This window comes from Pavona decussata, unplaced genomic scaffold, assembly GCF_977016875.1.
Source record: "Pavona decussata unplaced genomic scaffold, jaPavDecu1.1 SCAFFOLD_91, whole genome shotgun sequence".
NCBI lineage: Eukaryota > Metazoa > Cnidaria > Anthozoa > Scleractinia > Agariciidae > Pavona > Pavona decussata.
Window position 1 is genome coordinate 165,324 of NW_028145508.1, and position 6,000 is coordinate 171,323.

Below are 6,000 nucleotides of genomic sequence, written 5' to 3' on the forward strand. Positions count from 1 at the left end.
TCCAATGACTTTACCATCTTTTTGTCAGCTTTTAATTTACATTTTTTGTCATCTTTGCAGACTGAATAACCAACATCATGTTGCATGGCTATTGCATCTGTTTTGCCTGTTGGTTTATCATATATTTCCAATATTTGCCCTGTTTTGGGGTTATATTTTACTTGTTTTTCCAAATCATTGTATGGACCAGTGTATTTATGCCCAGGCAATACCCAACCAGCTTTTGGTCGAGGTAATTTACCAATCATTTTGTGTATATCAACTGAACCACCGCTTAGGACAGCGGAACGACTTTTGGGTCGTCCTTTCATTCCTTTTTCATACTCACCCCAATTTGGTGGATGCCAACCAATTGCATCATAACTTGAGCATTTCGGTGTGTTATGATATTTGCTTCCAATTTTTACCATGCTTTCACATGGATAATCTTTGTATTTTTCTAATGTCTTTTTCCCAGCCTTGCCAGACCAAAATTGACTCGACAATATGCCAGTATCTGTGCTAAATGCACTTTTAGCAATGTCTCCAGATTTGTATCTATCAAAGACTTCCTTTGTTGATGGAATTAATGTTCCAACAACATCCATCGACTTCGATGCAACCTTACCTGGTTTACCGAGTTGTTCCAAAATTGTATTCAAATTACCACCATCAAGTTCTTTTCGGTCAGTTTTGTACCTTCTTTTTGGTCTTACTTTGGTTGATAATTTATCAAACATCTTAGATCCAGTCTTTTGAACAAAAGGAGTTGCTTTAGAGATAGCATAATCAATAGCTTTCTTCTGCAATTTGGGGTTTCTGAGAGCTTCAGACCCATAATATCGACCCATTTCAACTGCTTTCTTTCCCATCCATGGTAATGCATGTTGAATTAACATATCAGCACCAGTTGATGCTAAAGTATCCATTATGCCCGCCCCTTCGAACGGGCTATTTAGTTTCCCTGTTTTTTAACAAATTTGGTTTTAGTTATACCACATTCAGCACATGTACAGAAGAACATGAGCCGACCATTTTTGGCTTGCTTGTAACCTGAAGGCTGAACACATTCAGTTTGTTTCTTTTGTTTAACACAATATGATTTGACCATTTTATATCACTATATTAGATTAATTATCATCAGAGTCAGACTCATAATCCGTCTCATAATCCTCTGACTCAGAATCTGTTACCAATGTACACCATAAACATAATTTTCCTGAAAATTCTGTGTATTCATCACACTCTTCACAATATCTTATATCAACCATTATACCAATTAATTAGATAATTTTTTAAAATATTGGATTATAAAATTATGATTGACACTTTGATTGTTCATGTCAAAATGTGCATTGTGGATTGTTTTCTATATACTTGTACCCTTTTGTCTCTCAAATAAATAATACAAACACCAATAGCCACATAATACTGAATCTCTTTCCTGGATTTCATCACCTGAATAAGTTAATCGTTTGCCACTTGTTGACATGAATTGCATAATTTCTTTTGGCATAATTAACCCAAAACTATCAAAATATTCTACATATTTGTCTCCGTTTCGATACGCAACCCAATGTGTACCTGGTCCAATCTGTGAATCCAGGTTAATGATACCAACTTCATCTTTTTTCATCTTTTGTGGTAGATTATCTCTGCTGTAAATGCCTCTGAAGTGTTTTATTTTGAGTTTTTTGACCCAATCAATGAGTTCAAAGTTACTGAGTGGTTTATTTATGAATTTCACAGAATGTCTCCGATTAATGGAATCCCCTTGAATGGACTGTTTTTGCCTAATAACAGACCTTTTCCTCTTTTGTTTTTTTTTCCCTTTGCCATATTGATCCCATGTACCGAAAAATGGAGGCGGCCTATAATTAACTGGTAGGACCAAACCACCATCATTTTTGGTTGTGTTTGGAACAAAAACTGGGACCGATCTTCTGGATCTACTTCTATCCACCTGCAAGCCTTTACCCATTAATGCATTCAAAACCATTGGAATGCCAATTGAAGCCAGTAAAGTACCCAAAAAACCTCCTGATTGTGTCTTAGTTGGTTTAATTACAATCTGTCCACCAGTATGTATTGCATTGACAATTTGCTTCTTTTGTGCTTCAGTGAGCCAATCTTTGTATTTTATTAATTGATCAATTTTATTTTGAGGAATGAGGAAATCACCAACTTGTCCTCTACCAAATATTTTATTGACTCCCACATTTGCAAGCCCAGAAAGTGCTCCAGTAGCTAATGGTCCAACTGCTTTTGCTGCCATTGGTAGTAATTTTGTGCCAATTTTGAATAATGATGACCAAAGACTGCCTCCTTGTTGTACAGCTTTTCGTATCTGTGTTTTGCTTATTTTAATATCTGCTCCAGTTTTGTTTTGCATTGCCTTTTTCAGCCTATTTATTTGTGTTATGGTTAACATCAGCTGATCCGGTCCAGTTAATTCAGAATTTGATAATCTTATTGTTATTGCTGAATTGCTTTTTAATGCTTTTGCTAGTTTATCTTTTTTGCCCAATTGATAGTTTTACTCCGTGTGAATGATAAGTTGTCATAGCTTTTATATAACTAACGTTACATTAAAAATTTATTCCATTTATCGAAACAATAGTTTGCCATCTTTTTGGATGAGCTCAGCGTCTTGTTCATATAATGTCAATGCATAAACTGAATATGCAGTTGCAGTTGTGCCAGATAATTCATAGTGGAATGTCAGCTTTGTGGTACCATCTTTGATATCCATTTTTTGTTTTGTTAAATCGAAATACAAGAATGGGAATAGTGTTTTCAAGTTATTGATATTCAACAAAGTCCCCTGACTGTATTCATTATTTGCATGCACATATTTGAGGACATCTCTGTAAACTCGAGTCAAATCAGCTTCTGGAGTGTATTCAGGATATTCATTACCATTAGCCACAGATAAATGACAATTCAGCAATGTTCTGGGATCTGTTGATACACTAAATGTATTGTACAAAAATGGATTTGCTGTTTGTGCTCCAATATTTGCATCATTGATAATGAAAACAAACACATGTCTTGGCTTTGAAATACCACTTGTTATCTGAAAATTACCACTTCTTTGTGTTGATGAATTGCTTCTTTCCACATTTTCACGCAAATAAACCCATTTATGCCGCTTCAAAAATTGATTCATGTATAGTGATTGTCCTTCTGAATTGAAAGTGATTCGTGGCACAATAAGCTCCATTCTTGTTATCATAACACGATATGCTGCACCTCCGGTTCTCCAAATAAGATTGTCATCAGATTCAATCTCCAAATTCAATTCCAATCGTGTTGATGGTAATAACTCATCTCTCAATGCTTCAAAGAATGAGTATCGATTCAATGGTATTTCTGTATTGACAACAACTGATGTTCCTAAGAGCGCTTTTCTTATTTTTGCCCCAGCACTGACTGCAGCTTCTTGAAACCTTGGTTCTCTGGAAGTATCCAAATAGAAAAACTCATTGGTTGCAGTGGATTGAGCATATCCTGGACTATATTCCAATAGATTCTTGATATTGACGCAATGATTTGCATCATTACAATCATACACATGTTTACCATTTAGCCTGATGTCCAGATCATGTATAAGACTGTAAGAACCATTGACAATATTATTTTTATCATTTGCAACCAAATTTGCATTGGCCATTGTTTGGACTTTAAAACCAACTGATATTCTTGCATTATGCCAATCAAATGGGGTCACTTCTCCTGTGTTGTCAACAACAAAACGATAACCATCTTTCTTTTGTGACCTATTATTCCCTGGATTACCAGTATTCAATGGTGTCTCCAATTGGAAGAAGACATCTTCGTATCTCTCAATGTATTTTGGATTTCTGAATGATTTCATTTATACAGATATGTTACATTATTTTCATTTTCTCCTTCTTTTGAGTTTTCCACCGGATATCATCTGATTGACTCTCTCAGCTATTTGAAAATCAGTCAGTGGCTGCTCCATTTTTGGTTGGCTCATTGTCACTGATTTTGTTTTGGAAGGTTGTTTTTTGCTCAATAATTGAATTATTTTATCACCTGCTTTATTACCAGCAAACTCACCAGTTTTGGTGACTGCTTTTTCAGCTGCAGTTTAGGCTCCTTTTTTAGCTAATTCTTTTGCTGTTTTTCCGAAAAGTTTTGATCCGACTGATCTGAAAACATGCATATTTCCTTCACCATGGATATGTTTTATCGCATAACGACCCAATTCTGGGTCAAAACGTGGCTTAAATTCACTTTGTCGTACCATATATTGATATATTATATTAAACTAGACCTGAGAATCAAGCTCATGAACCAGTCAATGCCATTCAAGTCAATTGGCCGACCCAAAGCGTCAGTCACTGTTATCCTCATTTCTGAAATAATTGATTTGGAAACTGGGCTGAATAATGCTCTTTTTGGCTCAAAAGTAAATGGATAACTCCTTGTTAAATTGTCAGTGGGTATCATTATCAGTGTATTTGTGAATCGTCTATCACTGAGGCTATCAGTTATAATATCACAATTAATATTCAAAACGTCAATATCATTGGTAATATTTGGCAATTTTGTCCCATGTTCAGTTTGGTTAATTAACTTTGGTTCAAATCCAATAAGTGCTCCAAAATTAGAGTTTCTAATATCAAGCTTCCATTGGTTGTCTAGCTCAATGACAACTCTATATGATGAAAGCAAAAATATAGATTGATGCCCTTGCTGGAAGATGGTTTATCTCCATTTTGAATTATTGATTGAGTGATATAATCATCAAGATCATCATATGAATACATTCCATCAACAAATGTGATTGTCTTCCATTTTGTACCATTATCTGGGCTGTATTTTATTGTATTATTGTTGTATCCTGCATTAACATTATGCCACGAGTATGTCATTGAAACTCGATCAACAGCTAGCTCATGTCTCATTGTTGTGTCAAGCTTTAATGGTGGATCAAATTTGATAATAAAGTCTTCAGGCCGACTTCGACCTATTTTTTGTCGGTTAACAGATGAAATATGTATCGCCCTTTCTTGCATATATTATTTGATTATATATTATGCAAGAATAATCCGCGTCCTAGCGGTGCATATATCATTACATTATATATTGTTGCAATAAATCAATGAGTTGTTTGTTGTTTATTAAGCCAAGTTGATTCAATTTATGGGCTATTTGTGAAAATTCCTCTTTGACTCCATTATTGCCAGCCAAAATGGATCCACCAAGCAATTCCATTCTGTCGATCAAATCATTAGCATCATTGAAATAAACAACACCAGAGCCCAATTTCTTGAATTTTTTGCTGGATTTATGGATTGGAATCTCACTGAGTTGGTTCAATTCATCAAATACCATTTTGGCAATATCACTGTATTTCTTCTTTGAATTAAATCTCTTGGTCAATAAATCGATTGTATCGAAATCAACCTTTTTGTCAATTACTTTGCGTTTATCTTTTGTTGCCACAAGTCTGAGTTGTCCCATTAATTTTGGAATATCGATCATGAGTCCACCATATTTCCCAGAAGATGATATTTTGTATGCATTTCTCTTTGGTTGCGTATAACCATAACCTTTTTTGATGGTTTTCATTCCTTCTGGGATTATTTTAATGCGCCCTCTGTATTTTTGTAATAATTTTATATCTTCATCTATTTTATCAATTTTGTCTTTATTCTTGGTCTTTCCTTGGCCCTTGGATAAAGGACCCTTCTTTGTTCCAAGTTTTTTCAACATTTTGCCAATATTAGCATCGTAATCCTTGATGTCAATATCTCCTTGCATAGAAGCTTGGAGAACAGAACTCTGAGGTGCAAGATCGTATTGAATCAATTTTTGGAACTCATCGTCATCAAAACCAGCATCCAAATTTGACATTGCTGGTTGATAATCTATTGGTAGCGTTGCTTCTGGTAATTGTGGTTGTGGTTTTGTTTCTGGTTGATAAGTTAACATAGCAATGTCTTCCAAACCTGAAGTCAACGCTTTTTGGTTTTTCTCCAATTGTTC